We start from the raw sequence: 18,622 nt of genomic DNA, 5'->3' as shown, positions 1-18,622 counted from the left end.
GGAGTGAGGGTGACCAAACTGTTCAAAAGATCAAATGCTCCCACATCAAAAAGGGCATCAAATGTGTTTCTATTTACTGAGACTGTAAATTTGGCATCTTGCTAGATTACAAGCTACTAATATGACCTTTTGTACAAAAACCAAGGTTCAAGGAAAGTTCAAACCCCCCCAAAAAGTTATGTTAATTTTATGTTTCTGTTTTTAAGGAATACTGCAGTATTTATTAGAAATGATTTTCTAATCATTTCTAATATGATTAGAAAATCATATTAGACCATGCACATCATTATTTTTATTATTTTTTTTTTAATTATTTATGTGTCCTCATAATTTTTAATCAAAATAACTTCCCCTCCCTCTTGGAACGATCTATTTTATTCTCAAATCACGTGTTTTCCGGCACGTGGGCATGACAAGCTGTCACTCACATGAAATCACAGTGATAGCAAACCACAACGATCCAATCAAATCCCCAATACAAAATCAAGTCCCGCCCTAAATTTTTTCTTGTCCGAGAATCCGTTTCACTCAGATATACATAACAATATGTAAGAAAAAAAAAAAAACTATTGTAACTTCTGTTTCATGCCGACTTTAAAAAGGACTAATTATTGAAATTATTACTAATATAAAGGAGACAGCTTTCCCAAAGATTCCAAGATGAAACATGAAAGTATAGGCAAAATGCTTGCAAACTTTGACACTGATGAAGTCTTGAGACTGTGAAATATCAAGACCCTCAAGGAAAGGGAGGAAAGAAAGGAACTCTAGCGTGTGACTAACACAGACTTACACAAAAGAGAAAAAAGGCAGAAATATATGAACCGGAATAACTATGAATGAACACAGAGCGAGAGAGCTATTGAGAGAGGAGAGAGACAGACATTGCTTCTGGTGAAAGAGATTTAGATGGAGAGAGAAAGTCAGCTAAAAGATGTGCAATTCTAAGGTAACATCTTAAATAAAGAGGGGAGCAAGCGGCAATGTGAAAAGTATGCTTGTGGGAATAGCTGGAGCTGAGGGAGGAGTGGAGAGCTGAAAGTACGATAAAGTGAGGTTTGAACGGGTTTCCTGTGGAAGAGTGCAGTGTGAGAAAGACTGATAAGAACCTCAGGCTGTTTGTGTTCAAACTGCCATGTCTGGACCAGACCAGAATACAGACTAATGGGAAAGTCTGAGAATGAGAGAGAGACCACAACAATAAAACTGTGTGGCCCTGTCAAGAGTATCTCGCATAGATTTAGTCATAAGTAATTGGAATGGAAAAGAAGCTGGCAGTTACACAGAAATGTGGGATGGTTAAAATTCACACAGTCATGAAAAATATATTTATTTAATCACTCTGCATGATACTACAGTGAAGGCAAAATAAGTTACACAATTCAATTGCAATGACTTATACAAACACACTTGACAAAATATTTAGTTAAGAAAATTAATATGCTGTTAAAAACTGTATACTAATAAAATATTAGATAATAATAATATGATTAATTTTAACACATTGCAAAAACAATTATATAAAAGTTCAAATATTATATTTTAGAAAATTATTATAGTAGGCTATTATTCATATTGACAAGACAAAAAATTGACAAGAATTAAAAAAAAAATCTTATTTAATTTAGAGTGCGTTCACACTTGTCATGTTTGGTTCGATTAAAACGAACCCTGGTGCGATTGCTCGGTTAGTGCGATTCATTTGAACATATGTGAACGCTACCATCCGAACCCTGGTGCGCACCAAACAAGCGGACCGAGACCGCTGAAAAGATGGGTCTCGGTCCGCTTCCAAACGAACTCTGGTGCGGTTCGAATGATATATGAACGCAACACGGACCAAAGACATGTAACCGAACCAAAAACAGGAAGACGAGACCCTAAAAAGGACAGAATCCTCACGCATATCGGTTTTTCTTGTCATAGTCGCGAGTTTGCCCATCACAGGCATCAGACGCGCGTCTCCACGCAGCAGATCATTTGTGTTTGTGACGGATGGATTCCCGCCGTTGTTTTGACTACTTTACACATTTTATAAGCTCTTCACGAGTTCCCAGCTGGCCAAAATACCATCACATGCAGGCTACGCACCGCTACGCACACACAACGAGCGCATTTACCTCAGAAAACAGCACTGTTTTGGATGTTCGGTAAGTTCCGTCTCAAAATAGGCAATACGTCATAAAATCCGACCAATCACGTCGTGAATGTATCCCTATGCCTTAAGGTTCGGTATCTTTTGGTTCGGTGATAAAATTGCCAATGTGAACGCTAACCGGACTAGGACTAAGGGTGTTTTCACACCTATGGATCGCTTGTTTTGTTCCGAAACAGGGACTAAATTTGTTACAATGTTGCATTTTCTTCTTGGTTCGGTTCGCTTTCACATGGCAACATTTCAAAGCGTACCAAAATGCATTCAGGCAAGTCACATGAGAGTACAACTGTCCTCTTATTGGTCAGAGTTTTCGCTGCGTCATCCATCAAAATAATGATTGACAAGCTAGCTCCATGAGCTTATTGTGGCTTTATTTGTAACTGTCGAGACACACACAAACACTTTATAAATGTAGCCGTCTCTCCCGCAGTTAATTCATATTCAAACCCGCGCTCTTTCTCTCTCTCTCCATCTCTGGATTTCCCAGCGCTGTCTAGTAGGCGACCTGTTGTCCGTGTGTCTGTCGAGAGAGACCATTTGAATTTTATAATGAAGCAGAGCGGGAATTGAGACTTCGTCGGGACAGCATTCTCGCGCGGAGAAGTGTAATTACACACCAGAGGCGCTCGTTGGCTTTCAGATATTGTAAATAATGTGCTCACTCACAGAATCAGACATTACTGATTTTTATATCATATTTTCCGTTATGAAAATGATATCATTTGGTTCGTTGGTCCGTTAACTGGGTCGATTGCTTTCACATCTCAAGCGAACCGCTCCAGAGTTCGTTTGAAAGCGTACCGAGACCACCTCTTCAAGCAGGTCTCGGTACGCTTGTTTGGTCCGCTTTTGGTGCGCACCCGAGTGCGATTGCTGCTTTCCCACCTGCCCAAACGAACCGCACCAAAGGGGCAAACGAACTCTGGTACGATTCAACCGAACTAAATGAGGCAGGTGTGAAAGCACCCTAAATGTTTTTTTTTCTTCTTTGGTCCGGACCAAATTAACCAAACGAACCGAACTACAAGTGTGAACGCACCCTTACTCACCACTACTGCGCCACTGAAGACATTGAATTCTGTGCGTCTCTTTTAAAACTTGAGTGGCCCAACCAGACATTGGTGGGTGGCGCTAGTGTAAATTGCATTTGCCAACAAGGGACGCTATTTGCACTTAGTGTAAATAGACACTCTGTTACAAAAAAAAATTACATACTGTTAAAATATTATTATTATTATTATTATAAATAATTATAATACGTTTTAATAATTTTAAAATGAGTTTTAAAAGCAAAACAGATTGGTCAGCCAAACAAAGCCACCACCAAATTCATGCCATTAGATAGGCCAATGTTACTGTTTTGGGCTGGTCGGGATGCTGAAAAGAGCATTGTTTTGACTGTGCCACAGACTTTACTTTTCAGGGAAATCAATCTCATTAAATTTGCATGATCCTTGAACCTCGTACTAAAATTTCCATACTTAAAGTAAAAATGGCTGGAAACTAGAATCCAGTCTGGGGCCACTATGGGCACATTAAGACATGGATATTGATTTTCTCCCAAAAAAGTGAGAGAGATGAACATCTCTAACATCCCCCACCCATCCACATTTATAATGGAGGTGATGCCATTCTGCAGCATATCATTTCCCCATTAGTCTACAAGCAACTGAAACCACAGTGAGAATACAGTAAGAATACACTGAAGGGTGAACGAAAATGAACTGTGCCCTCTGACAGCATTGCTTATTTACATATTGTACTGTCTGGCTTGTTATCGCACCTTATTCACTACAATCAAGTAACAGCAAAAATGACTGATAAAAAATACACTGTATACAATTTGCATGGCAGGTTTCTTTAACTTTCAGGCTGAATCTGAGTGCTTTCTATATCTTAAAGCAATAGTTTACCCAAAAATGAAAATTTTGTCATCACTTACTTACCCTCAAGTTGTTCCAAACCTGTATGGGTTTCTTTCTTCTGTTAAAGGGATAGTTCACCCAAAAATGAGAATTTGATGTTTATCTGCTTACCCCCAGCGCATCCAAGATGTAGGTGACTTTGTTTCTTCAGTAGAACACAAATGATGATTTTTAACTCAAACTGCTGCCGTCTGTCAGTCAAATAATGGGAGTGAATGGGAACTTGGATCAATAAGAGTCGAAAAACCTTGCATAGACAAATCCAAATTAAACCCTGCGGCTCGTGACGACACACTGATGTCCTAAGACAAGAAACGATCGGTTTGTGTGAGAAACAGAACAGTATTTATATCATTTTTTACCTCTAAAACACCACTATGTCCAACTGCGTTCAGCACTCGCTTAGTGAGGTCTGATCGCGCTCTGACAACGGCAGTGATGTCTTGCACTCATTGAAGTATACACGCGAGAGATCACTGCCGTTGACAGAGCACGATCAGACCTCACTAAGCGAGTGATGAATGCAGTTGGACATAGTGGTGATTTACAGGTAAAAAATTACATAAATACTGTTCGGTTTCTCACACAAACCGATCGTTTTGTATCTTAGGACATCAATGTGTCGTCACGAGCCGCAGGGTTTAATTTGGATTTGTCTATGCAAGGTTTTTCGACTCTTATTGATCCAAGTTCCCATTCACTCCCATTATTTGACTGACAGACGGCAGCGGTTGGAGTTAAAAATCATCATTTGTGTTCTACTGAAGAAACAAAGTCACCTACATATTGGATGCGCTGGGGATAAGCAGATAAGCGTCAAATTTTCATTTTTGGGTGAACTATCCCTTTAACCCTGTATGAGTTTCTTTCTTTCATTGAACACAAAAGAAGATGTTGGTAATCAAACTAAGGAAATACTAGTCTAAAACAAAGTCTATGACTATCGTCAACTGTTTGGTTACCAACATTCTTTAAAATATCTTCTTTTGTGTTCAGCAGAAGAAAGAAACTCATACAGGTTTGGAACAACATGACAGTGAGTAAATGATGACAGAATTTTCATTTTTGGGTAAACTAAAATGAATATTCTGTCATCATTTACTCACCCTCATGTCGTTCTAAACGTAAGACTTTCCTTGATCTTTGAAACACAAATGAAGATATTTTTAATGAAATGTGCGAGATTTCTGCACCTCCATTGACAGTTCATTCTTGTGTGTTATGCAGCACATTTGAGCTTCTGCAAGAACCAATGAGGTTTGTTCTTGCACGTCAAGCAGGTTCGGTTGAGCTTCTGTTTATGTTCGCTGATCAGTGTTTATATGTGAATAAAAGCTTAAATTCAATCTGTTCATCATATAAATCGATCATTTCTCCAGAAAATTTGGATGAAACCACAATTCATATGGATTCGTTTTACGATCTCTTTATGAACTTTTTGAAGTGTCAAAGTGGTAGTTGTGCAGACTGTCAATGGAGGAACAGAAATCTCAATTTTCAATAAAAATATCTTCATTTGTGTTCCGAAGATGAACAAAAGACTTACAGGTTTGGAACAACATGAGGGTTAGTAATTAATGACAGAATTTTCATTTTTGGGTGAACTAACCCTTTAACAATAAACTTAGTTTACATAGAAAGAATGTAAGATATACATAGTGAACCAATATACCAGTGCAAATTGTGCTCTGAAAAACTAGATTACAGGTGCGTAAAGGTGGGTCACTCATCACTCAGTGAAAATTCACAGACAAATCTAGTCATTCATTATGAATCTGAGCAATCAAGATTTTTGCATGAAAGTGAAAAAGGTCCCCACAGAGATTTCGCTCGTGTTCAACTTGCACACTCAAATTCGCTACATTGACCAACAGAAAGCTGCTTGGTTTGCTGTGTGTTTGAGTGAACAAAAGAGAAGGCAAAAGAGAAAGACAGAAAGAAAACAAGCTCTTTTCGTTGTCTCCTAAATGGACAGGATCTGTTTTGTGTGTACAAGGCACATTCTGGAACTCTGCAGATCTGCTGCTGGGGGCTGTTTGTGCTCTGCTGCTGAGGATGTGGCCAAATTGCTCCCACTATCAATAATCATGAGGTTCCCAGCCAGGCATGTGTGTGGGGCTCTGAGCACAAGAGCTCAAAATATGCTCAGTATTAACCCTATTTTTACTTCCTTTTTCTTTCCTCTTCTTGAATTTCTCTACATTTAATTTTTCTTTCCGTGAAGATTATTATACAGTACATTTAATTTCAAATTAAAACCCAATTAAAACAACCTATATAACAGAAATATCAAATTTTAATTAACATTCCAGAGAAAAAGCATATTGCAGTATTTAAATGAGAGCTTTGCAGTTATTCTTGGCATAGGTGTTATTTGCGATAAATTAGCAAATGTGTACGATTTTGGTCTGGGTTAATAGAGGCTGAGCACAAATGGCTTTGACTTTCTTTAGTGTGCCCAAGAATTTGGTTAGCAAATGCATCATGTAAAATAAAGGTATTCAGTGTACAACCATTTCAGTAACTATTTAAAATAAATCTCTGTGAAATAATAAAATTATTTTATTTAATAATAAAGTAACCAATACTCTGAGGGAAAAACTGCAGCAGCACATGACTATGCAATGGTTAAAAAAAAAAATTAAAAAAAAATGTGTTAAACAGTTAAGTAAATCAAAATAGCCCTTAACAGATAAAGACTTATCCACCCTTTGGTGAATTCCTTTGTTGTTTATCCTATGTTTTTTCAATGGAAAAAAAGCACTGGATGAATTAATCTTGAGCAGTAACAAAATATTGTGTTTAGAGCATAACTATTTAATGGATCCCATGGGTAAACAAAAATGTGTTTTTATTGTATTTATTTACTCAGACCAAAAACATACACAGGCTGATGGGATGCAGATTGCTCAACATGAACAGAAACCATCTATAGTCCTCTAATCATGTCTTAGAAAGACAGACAGACAGACAAACAAATAGACAATGCGATGAGAGGTCGAAAACAAACTTGAAAATAAATGTATTCAGAAACAAATTTAAAAACATCTGCCCAGCAAAAGGTGTCTTGCTTACAAAATGGATGTGCAGCTGTCTATGCATAACTCACTCATGCTACGCATGCTATTTCTGTCCTCCATTGATTGTTATTCATGTCATCAGGGTGAGAACAGGGACAATTAAAAGGGATAGTTTACCAACCAACCAACCCTCAAACAAACATCTAATTGCCAGACTGGACTGTCTTAGTGGAAACATTAATCAAATCTATAAGTAAGTTTTTTTTTAAAAATCATTAAAAAACTTAATGTTCATGTGAATATCTATTTATCTATGTAATTGTGGAATAAGCTGGATAATGAACAGTCAGTGGCCATTATTGTAAACTAAATATTATAATGCAATATTGACTGGCTGACTTTATATTAGCCCTCATACCAAACGATGGCAGGTAGATTTGTAGTGGTGTGCGAGTCACCATGGAGAGATTCTTTGGGCCGCACACACAGGGGTGAGGGTGGGATAATGAACGTATTTGAGAAATGGGGCTGTCACTCTGCTGAGATAAAGATGCTCTCAGGAAATGTGACCTGATGTCAACAGATGAAGAGAGGTGTATGTGTGTGAGGGCAAACTCATATGTTGTTTGGGCCATTTTTCCATCCCTCCTGCTTGATTTACTTCTTGACATGAAACTGCTTTTTTCTGGGCCATTCCCCAATAACTTACTGTCACTCTTTCCCTCACTCTTTAGATGTCAATTCCTGTGCTCTATCTGCTCCTCTCAAACTCTTACAGTCTGTCCATTATCACATTCACGATTTACAAATAGTTTAAATGGATAGTTCACCTAAAAATGTTTTTTTGAGAAATATCTCAGTGTTCATTTTTGGGTGAACAATCCCTTTAATAATAGCTGTTCTTTCAAATATAATGAAAGTAAATGGACTATGAAGCCCCAAGAATGACAAATAAGCACCATAATGCACCATAAACATTATATATAAATTCTAAACCTTCCCTTTAGGATATCTTATGTCACAGTCAACAAAAATCACATATCCTCTGATTTCCATGAAAAATACGGCATACATAAATACATATGTAAATCAAAAGTGTGGGGTCAGTAAGATTATTTAGAAGAAATTAATACTTTTATTCAGCAAAGATGCATTAAATTGATCAAAATATATTTACATTGTTACAAAAAAAAAATATTCCAAATAAATGCTGTTCCTTTGAATGTTCTATTTATCAAAGAATCCTGAAAAATTATCACAGTTTCCACAAAAAATATTTAGCAGCACAACCATTTTTCAACATTGATAATGATAGGAAATGTTTCTTGAGCACCAAATCAGCATATTAGAATGATTTCTAAATTATCATGTGACACTGAAGTCTGGAGTAATGATGCTGAAAATTCAGATTTGCCATCACAGAAAATTAATTACATAAAAAAATAGACTTATTTTATATTTTAATAATATTTTGCAATATGGCTGTTTTTATTTTGATAAAATAATGCAGCCTTTGTGAGCACAAGAGACCTTTCAATAACATTTTTTAAAAATCTTACAGACCCTAAACTTTTAAACAGGGTTTTAAAACATACAAATATAAATCATTGGTTAAATACTAGTAACACATGCACATTCTTTTAAACACTCATAGCTAGAGAGTCTGCAGCTTATGTGATGTGGTGAAAGAAATGTGATAGTCAAGAATGCCATTGTATCCACTGCTGTCATTGTACACACACACACACACACACACACACACACACACACACACACACACACACACACACACGTTGGGTTTCCATGTTTTATGAGGACTTTCCATAGACATAACGATTTTTATACTGTACAAACTGTATATTCTATCCCCCTACACCAGTGGTTCCCAACGTGAGGTGACGAAAGTGGGTACGCGAACAAAATGCTGAGTAGTTAATTTAATTCTACCTTAAAATAATATATTAATATCGAGAATGTATTTATAACTTCCAAAATGTCGTAAATCCAGTACATTTAATCAAATTACCTCATCATTTGCAGTCAAAAATGACTGTATCCACGATAGACTGTAAAACAAGCAGCATGCAAATGATAGATTGCGTGCCGAATCTGCTGCCTTAAATCGCGGTAAATTACTGTCGTTCTCGACAATGCACCTTTGTAAAAGTAGAGATTTAGCACTTACTCGCATGAAGAACAAATATAGACACAGATAATGGATTAATTTAGATTTAAGACTCAAACTTTATCCGATACAAAAACATACCTTGTGTGAGTTCTTGTATTTAATGATGATAACGAGCAAGAATGCAATTGTTCCCAAATATCCACATGACTGCAAACGTGACATTATTATACAACAGGTCAAAAAATAAAACGTAAATTTTAAACACAGTACTGTCAGTATTTACTCTATTTTGCAATGAAATAATAGTTTTAACGAAAACTACAGCAAAACTACAACACACGTCTGTGTTTCGCAAACAATTCTGCGGCTTTGAACGAATCGTGAGAGTCAATGATTCATTCACAGCCACTTGCTTCGTTACTGAATGAATGACTCGATGACTCACTCATAAAAACAGTGACTTGCTGCCACCTACTGGCGGTTTTAGTTTAATATTTAAAAGTTGAATATTTCTCTATTGGACATGTTTTATTTAAAACATTATTTATTTTATAAAGTTATTCATAAAGCTAAAAAAAAATGCACTGGAAAATCAATTTTGGGAGAAAATATTGTCCCTTAATGGTAAAGGTGTGACTGCAGTCGAAGTGGAAGAGAGGGGGTACGCAGAAGGATGGTAATCCCTTCAGGGGGTACTCCAAGCTAAAAAGTATGGGAACCACTGCCCTACACTACCCCTACTCCTAAACCTACCCATCACAGAAAACATTTTACATTTTCAAAAAACATACTTTAGTATGATTTATAAGCCGTCTTCCTCATGTGGACCAAAAAATGTCTTTGGATACAAGGACTTTGGATATTGCCATCTTTTGTCATTTTGTACCCATTACGTAGGGTTTACCTGAACCACACACACACACACACACACACACACATACACACACACACACACACACACACACACACACAAAACAAGCAGCTGCAAACAAGCAAGAATGCTCATATAGAAATTTGATGATAGACAAGCAAAGCCCAGTGCCGCTAGTTCACATGAGCTGTAGCAACATGTATCTCTAAGCCCTGGGCACTAAAAAAAGGCCAAAAAAAAAAAAAACACAGACAGACTTTATCAAAAATGCTGACAGGGCTGCACACAAAAAAATAAATATTTATGACAATGTCATACTGTATTTTTGAAATGCTTCATTCAGCACTTTGATGGCAGTTTTGAACAATACAAAGTTCAAAAATATGCCTACAGAACACAAAACAATGACTCGGTTAAAAGCCCATATATGCTCTATTCAGTAGGCTGTCTAATCGATTGAGAACTTGTATACTTTTTTAATATGACTAACTACTTGCTACTTCAGACTTGCAAATTTGCTGTCAACAGAATCAATCTTAAAACGCTGCATGCTCTCCTGTTTGCTTCTCGCAATTATGAGAGAAAGAAAGAGTGAAAGAGAAAGTGAATTGATTTTCCACTCTTTGCAAGTGGGAGTCATTTATCTCATTTTGGTACCACTTGGTTGCCAGTGGACATTTGCACTGCTAGTGCCGCAGTATGTAAAGGATCGAAGTGTCTAACAAAAGCATACATGTGAATCCTTACTTTTTAGTTCTACCAGAGCGAACAAAAGCATGTACCTGATACACAATCTACGCATGATGTTTCAAAACAAATAATTCAATTCTTAACAAAACGTGCATTAGATGTGAATGCTTTGATGCTTAATATGGTAGATCTTGCCACTCAGGTTAGATATATTAGTGGGGGTGGTCAGAAAACGAGTACAGCTTTTTTACCTTCTAGCATTGTGAGAAATAAGAACCTGGTTACATTTCTGTGGGCAGTATGCAAGACCTCTCGGGGGACCTAAAATATTTTAATGGTGAGAGCTCCAGCTTGATGTTTTCTTCTTTTGCAAAGACAACTTAATAATAAACCCGAAAAAGTTTTTCATGCCTACAGAGGTTCATTAAAGTTTTCAAGACAATTTAAGCATATAGCGCCTCCAACACTTTTCAGACACAAATTGCTCACAAGTTCTTGGGAAAGTGCAATGACTATTTAAATATTAATATGCTTCTAGACATATTTTAATGTTACCTTTTGAAAAATAAGGCTTGGAATTTCTACAGATTTCAAAGTTGGAACCATAACTTTCCCTCTTTGACCCACAGCTCACAGGCTTTGGCTTCCTCTTACTCGAGCAGACAAGCAGCATTGTGTTGTTCTTTGATCTACTTCACTTTCTCCTTTTTTTTCTTCTTTTTCTTTCTTTCCCTCTTTTTTTCTATCTTGGCTATCCTCATTTTTCCAAAGGCTGGAAGCTTCCAGAAGTGAATCTCTCAGATCAGAGGCATGAGAATGTTTAAGAAGTAACAGCTTAGAAAAACAGATCCAGTTTTTAAAGGAATCTTCTCCCACACCTGGCACCATTTCTCTTACAACTTGAACTTGAAGTACACTCTGTTATCAGTAACTGGCATGTGATGTTTTTTGAGGATATCTGGAAATGTGATAACATACTTGTTGGAAAAGAGATAATTCCGGCACTGAACATTTCAGATAAAATATTTGATATGTTAACAGTTGACATAAAAGGTCCATTGATATAACTATATCTGTTGCTTCAAGAAATCACATATCGCTACTGATTCTGCTTATGGAACACTCCTCTAGCCATTGCCATGTATCATATGCAAGATATTATGTTATCAAGAGAAGCTGTTTCCTTGTCGCTTTCCAAGTCAGCATTTAATGGAAATCACTGTTCTCATCTTAAAACTCCAGAGGATAGATAAAAAATAAAGTAGGAGGAAAAAGACAAAAAAAAAAAAAAGAAAGGCCACTTGAAATGCAAAACTTCTCCAGCTATTTCTAAGAGGAAATAACACAGTACAGAGTTCCCAAGGTCATATTCCTGTAGTCCGGCTTGTCTCTGAGGAACTGTGGGCAAGGCTCCTGTTCCATTTCCGCTGATGGTGAAACATCTGATCATTATGTCTATGAAGGACTAAATAAGAAGCATTGGGGACAATCCCTTCTAAGCCAACAATGAACTGTCTTTTAAGACTATAAGGATGAACCTGCACAGCAGATTCATGTAAAAAAAAAAAAAAATGCATATGCAGTGAAAATACAGGCACTCTATTGACTCTAAAAGGAAAAAAAAAAATTAATGGTAACACTTTATAATAAGGTTCATTAGTTAAACATTAGTTAAAGGTGATAGAGAGGATTTTTTCGTCGACTGAGAATCCAAAGACTGTTACTGAGTTTTTCCAAATGAGCGCATGCGTAAGAACAGCCCCCCTCCTTCACGGCTCACTTCAAAGGAACGCCTCCCAAAACTCGTGCACGAGTATTGGAACACGAGTGTTTACAACCGTCATTCGCTGTGTCGTGTTTTTTGGATTCATTATGTCGGATTCACCGCAGGTAACTCATAATCTGCAGTTGTTACTCCTGTCTCCTGACAAAAACATTGCATGCAGCACCTGTGGAGTGTGGAAAGTTACTGGAGCTCGCAGCCGCGCACGTCTCTCACAAGGAACATCAGGGCAGTGATTGACAAGCCAGAGGGCCAATCCGCGTACGTCTCTCACAAGGAACGTCACGGCAGTGATTGACAAGCTACTGGAGTCACATGGAGTACTTTAATGATGTATTTTTCCTACCTTTCTGGACCTTGGAGTGGTAGTTACGTTGGATCTCTATGGAGAGACAGAAACATCTCAGACTTCATCAAAAAGATCTTCATTTGTGTTCCGAAGATGAACAAAGGTCTTACGGATGTGGAACGACACACGGGTGAGTAATAAATGACAGAATTTTCATTTTTGGGTGAACTAACACTTTAACATTAGATAATGTAAATACAGTTGTTCATTGTTTGTTCATGTTAGTTCACAGTGCATTAACTAATGTTAACAAGATTTTAATAATGTATTAATAAATGTTGAAATTAACATTAACAAAGATTAATAAATGTGCAGTTCATTATTAGTTCATGTTAACTAATGTAACCTTACTGTAAAGTGTTACCAAATTAACATTTGTTGAAACAATTGTCACTGCTAATATCTTTAAAGGAAAACACAAAACAATGACTGAGATCTACAAAAGCAGAAATCCTGTGATGATATACTTAGAAATATGACCAAAACATTTAACATTTTAATAAGGAGGACTGTGGTTCTGAAAATGTGTAGCAATAAAATCTTTAGGGGATCATTTTGTTCAAATATAGAGTTGCTATTCTTTCTCAGCCACAGAGGAAAGCCTAAATGTTCACATGCTGTGAACCATAAATGCTTCATCTACTGGCATTGTCAGTGGTTTTCTAATTGACACCGTTTTAACCAGCAGGATCAAGCCATGGGAAAGCAGCTTGTTTCTAATTTCACGATTACTCAGTACTTAAAATAGAAACTATGATCACGCTCCTAACCTGTAGGCGTAACACTGCCCTTTTTCTGAACTTAAAGAGAATATTCTGACTCATAAGTAGGTCAGAGAATTGTGAATTTACTTAGCTTAGATGGTGAGTGATCAGAAACATCTGGAATAAATGAACATTAATAAATCAACATTATTTAAACAACAGTAACTTTTAATCACAATGAATAAATGTGTCCTATTTTAGTAAAACTGCTAGTGCCAAACAAAGAGGAGATGCCTATATATCATAAAGGCATTGGCTCCTTTAACTTAAAGGCGAGAATTCAGATCCTAAAGCTGCCATCTTACTCATAACAATTTCTCCCTTTCATTTCTTCCTCTTATGCTGTCTCTTGCATTAACATAACTATGAACAAATTAATTCCATAATTAGCATAGAACACAAAAGTGGTTGGGAATTTATTCTGTCTATTTGTTCTCACACACAGATATTAACACATCTCTTATTTGTGGTCTGGAGTTCAGTTTGCGGTCATCTGCAACAGGAAGCATCTGGTACCCTGAAGATCTTCCATATTATTGAAAAGTCCGATACCTTTTCAAAAGGCCAAAGCAGAGCTGGAGGCAATGCAGCACACCGCATCTATATCTTTTCTTTATCACTCTGTCTTTTGCTCGCTCTTAAATCCAGTGATGCCATCTTATTCTTATCAGAGCTGCTCTCTGAAGCAATTTCAGTTCCCCACTCATGTCGCTATCTGTTTTCTTACTGTTCTTTCGCTCTGTGTCAAATCCATTTTGATTCTCAAACCGTCTCAAGCTGCTGTTCTAGATAGCACATGTTGGATGAGGGTTTTATTTCAGACAGGAAAGATCTGTAATCTAAATAGAGCAACTGGATGGTTGGAACAACAGGAGAAAAGCAGTCAAAAGCAGGTGGTCACATACTTTCTCTGTGATGGTTACCAAACCTCTGACTTATCTGAATGAAAAACAGATTTGTTTTCCTAAATTATAGCTCGAATTCCTTTTCTACAAGGTTTTTTACTGTTAGATTGTGAGAAAGGGCACGTACTGTATCTATGATGTGCATGGTTGAATTAATAACAAAAATGAAAATATCTTCCTTTAGGACCAAAAGTATTTTGCAAGACTTTCCTACTTTCCTTCTAGAGACCAGAAATAACAAGAAAAAAAAATGTAGTGCTCTTCCTGCTGAATTTTTAGAGGACACAGGATGGTTTTTATTACTTCAACTAATGGTACTCGAAAACTCATGGTTAAACCTAAATTTTAGACTCAATATGGACAGTTATTTTGTTTATTTTTAATCCACCAACAAAAAATCTTCCAAAAGACTTAAAGCTGGATCAACCATTGCGTGTAACCAATCAGTATTGCTATTGTTAACTAAAATGATTAAAAATCATTTTTGTTAATTGAAATAAAGCTGAAATAAAGTATACATACAGTGCCCTCCACAATTATTGGCACCCTTAGTAATTATGAGCAAAAGCAGCTGTGAAAATAAATCTGCATTGTTTATCCTTTTGATCTTTCATTCAAAAAATTCACAAAATTATAACCTTTCATTGAAGGAAAAGAATTGAAAGTGTGTGTGTGTTTTGTTTTGGATCATTGTCCTGATGGAAGATCCAACCATGGCCCATTATTGAATTTCTAATCAGGTTCGGTCAGGTTTTGATTTTTTATCTGTTGGTATTTGATAGAATCCATGATACCATGAATCTGAACAAGATGTCCAGGACCTCCAGCAGAAAAATAGGCCCACAACATTAAAGATCCAGCAGTATATTTAACCGTGGGCATGGGGTACTTTTTATCCATGTGTGCACCAAACCCATCTGGTGAGTTTGCTGCCAAAAAGCTCTTTTTTAGTTTCATCTGACCATAGAAGCCAGTCCCGTTTGAAGTTCCAGTCGTGTCTGACAACTGAATATGCTGGAGATTGTTTCTGGATGAGAGCAGAGGATTTTTCTTGAAACCCTCCCGAACAACTTGTGGGGATTTAGGTGCTGTTTGATCATTTTTTTAGGCTTTCTGAGACTCAAGACTCAACTAATCTCTGCAATTCTCCAGCTGTGATCCTTGGAGAGTCTTTGTCCACTCAAACTTTCCTCCTCAGTGTGCATTAAGACGATTTAGACACACATCCTCTTCCAGGCAGATTTGTAACATCTTTAGTTGATTGGAACGTCTTAATTATTGCCCTGATAGTGGAAATGGGGATTTTCAATGTTTTAGGTATTTTCTTACAGCCACTTTCTATTTTGTGAAGCTCAGCAATCTTTTGCTGCACATCAGAACTATATTCTTTGGTTTTACTCATTGTGATGAATGATTAAAGGAATTTGGCCTTTGTGTTTCCTCATGTTTATACTCCTGTGGAACAGGAAGTCATAGCTGGACAATTTCATGTTCATGATCAACCTGGTGTGCTAAAAAATGTAAATATGAATGGGAATATAGTTCAGAGATATTTTACTCATAAGAATTTCTAGGGTTGCCAATAATTGTGGCCAACGTGTATTGGAGAAAAATATTTATTTCATAATGTGAGTTTCCCCCCACTTTCAACTGTTTTCCTTCAATGAAAGGTTAGAATTTTGTGAATTTTTTGAATGAAAGATCAAAAAGATAAACAATGCAGATTTATTTTCACATCCACCTTTGCTCATATTTACTAAGGGTGCCAATAATTGTGGAGGGCACTGTATTTGATGAAAAACTTAAACTTCCAAAACTTAAAAATAGAAATAAAATAAGTTTAAGTAATAAAATTACTAAAATTGAAATAAAAATAAATTGCTAAATATAAATAAAAAAAAAAAAATTAAAAATAAAAATGACAAAACTTTGATTAAAATATAAATGAAAACTGAATATATATATATATATATATATATATATATATATATATATATATATATATATATATATATATATATATATATAGTTATTAAATATATTAATAAATATTGAAATATTAAAATAACAAAGTCTGTTTGGAAAGCTGCAAACACAGACAGAGTGATAGAAGTGACATAAAAAGTGGCAAATTTGGAACACTGCTGGTCCAATCAAATTAGAAGACCAGAACTAACTATCCTTATAATCCCATTCAAATGTACAATACAAATCAGAGTATTTTAAATAAAAAGCAAAGAAATCTACAGTGGATTCAGAATGAAATTTTGAACAGTCTTCATGTTGTTTTAGAAAACAATAACAATCTTTGAGAATGAAACAATGAAACAATGCTTTTGAAAGAAAGATTAATAGATGTGAGGACATCACTGTGTTCAGCTGTGGAAGTGTTGGCTCCATCTGCACAGCTGTAAATTATGACCATCCCTTAGGATTAGTGTCTAATCAGTTTCAGTGCAGCTTTCCTCTGCATTAATCTAGCAGGATAAGACCACTCTCAGTCATGAGCAATTTACGTCTCTTCATTACAGTACTATCAATGCAAAATATCAGGCTGCAGAAATAAGGGTACTGCTCAATGGCTGATGTTACACATTAAACAGAAATAGCGATTTGATGCAACTGCATACATATCATGTCATCAGACATACAGGTTATAAGATGCTACAGTGCAAGGAAAGACAAAAAAGACTGCCATGGGAAAAAAAATGGCTCTCATCTTGTCTTCTCTACTGCACATCTGTCACATCTGGCAAAGAGCTTGTCGCTGCTCCCGATATGGGGATTATACTAAAACAGTCTAGAATAACCACCATAAAAGGTTTTCTCAAATTAAAATAAACACTTTTGCTGCCTTTGCTTTAACATGAAACATATTTCAGGTGTGTATTTATAAGGCCGGCAATGGAAGTTACTCCGGGGAGCAATGATAATTAAGAAGCTGAAAAAATTGGAAGAATGGGGAAAAAATGGGTTGAGTCTGCTATGGTAAATTAGAGAGAATGAGAAACAACAGGATGGAGAGGGCTACCTTTAAAACATTTTGACCATCTTCAAAGATGATCATGCCAATTTTTCTCAACAATGTTTAAATCTTGCCAATAGCCCACAGGTATAAATAAAATATTGTCAAACAAGCTTTTAATTTATACCATGGATTATATAATGCATGTTAAAGGCAGATCAATTGATTTTACGGATACTAAGGCTCAGATTAAATTTCAGTGTAGCCAGGAGCAAACTCTAATTATGTTAAACAGTTAATCTTTTTATTTCAATTAATCATTGAAATTATTGAATTTTTGACATTACATTTACATTTTAAGACTTGTTCTGAACTGGCTCCATTGCAACTGAATCAATGTAAAAAAAAAAAATAATAATATCCAAATAATCAGGGTACCATGCAATAAGCATTAACTAAATAACAGAAAATGTAACCCAAAACACCCTAACTTACACAACTAATAACAAAAATAAAAAGAACCAAGACTATTTTAACAAAATATAATCATATGTGATGCCATGTAGGGACTTCTGGGAATGTATTTTTACTGTTTTTCACTGTAAATTTTATGATATAGTTTTAACTTCCAAAATTTTACAGTATTTTACGATTCATGAACTGAGAAATCAAATGAACTGAAAAATCAAATTTTCCTTGAGCTTTTGACATACAGTATAAGAGGTCATCATACTATACGAATATCCTGCAAGTTTCAGAACTGAAAACTTCCTTGTTAGTCCAAAAACAGCTTTTAATGTTACCAAGCCCAATGAAAGACTCGTCCTGGAATGTGCCTGTTTATGACATAATAGATCGGTGAAAGACCGCCTCTGCAGAAGAAAATCAACACCTACTTCACCACTGCAACTTTGGCCGAGCCCACTGCCATTAGTGAAATGATGAGGAGAGAAGAGCACAGGATCACTCACTGGACTAAAAATAACACCTTCCAAAGGATCCTAATGCTAGGAATGTGGCTATTTTAATTATTTTCAACAATGTGAATGTCTCAGTTGAGCATT

At 36.1% G+C, this 18,622-nt stretch overlaps 1 protein-coding gene across 4 annotated transcripts in view; it reads right to left on the bottom strand.

The window, feature by feature from the left end:
* kank4 (KN motif and ankyrin repeat domains 4) overlaps window positions 1-18,622 on the bottom strand; it is a 57,278-nt gene that overhangs the window by 29,913 nt on the left and 8,743 nt on the right. The window contains exon 5 of one of the 4 annotated variants that reach the window (XM_048199947.1): window positions 12,922-12,957. The exons of the other annotated variants lie outside the window; for them this stretch is intronic. The gene's annotated coding sequence lies outside the window, so the exon portion shown is untranslated. The remainder of the gene's footprint in view (window positions 1-12,921; window positions 12,958-18,622) is intronic. 4 annotated transcript variants of the gene reach the window in all.

The sequence above is a fragment of the Megalobrama amblycephala genome, linkage group LG8, assembly GCF_018812025.1.
Source record: "Megalobrama amblycephala isolate DHTTF-2021 linkage group LG8, ASM1881202v1, whole genome shotgun sequence".
Taxonomy (NCBI): domain Eukaryota; kingdom Metazoa; phylum Chordata; class Actinopteri; order Cypriniformes; family Xenocyprididae; genus Megalobrama; species Megalobrama amblycephala.
This window is presented reverse-complemented; position numbering and strand designations above follow the sequence as displayed.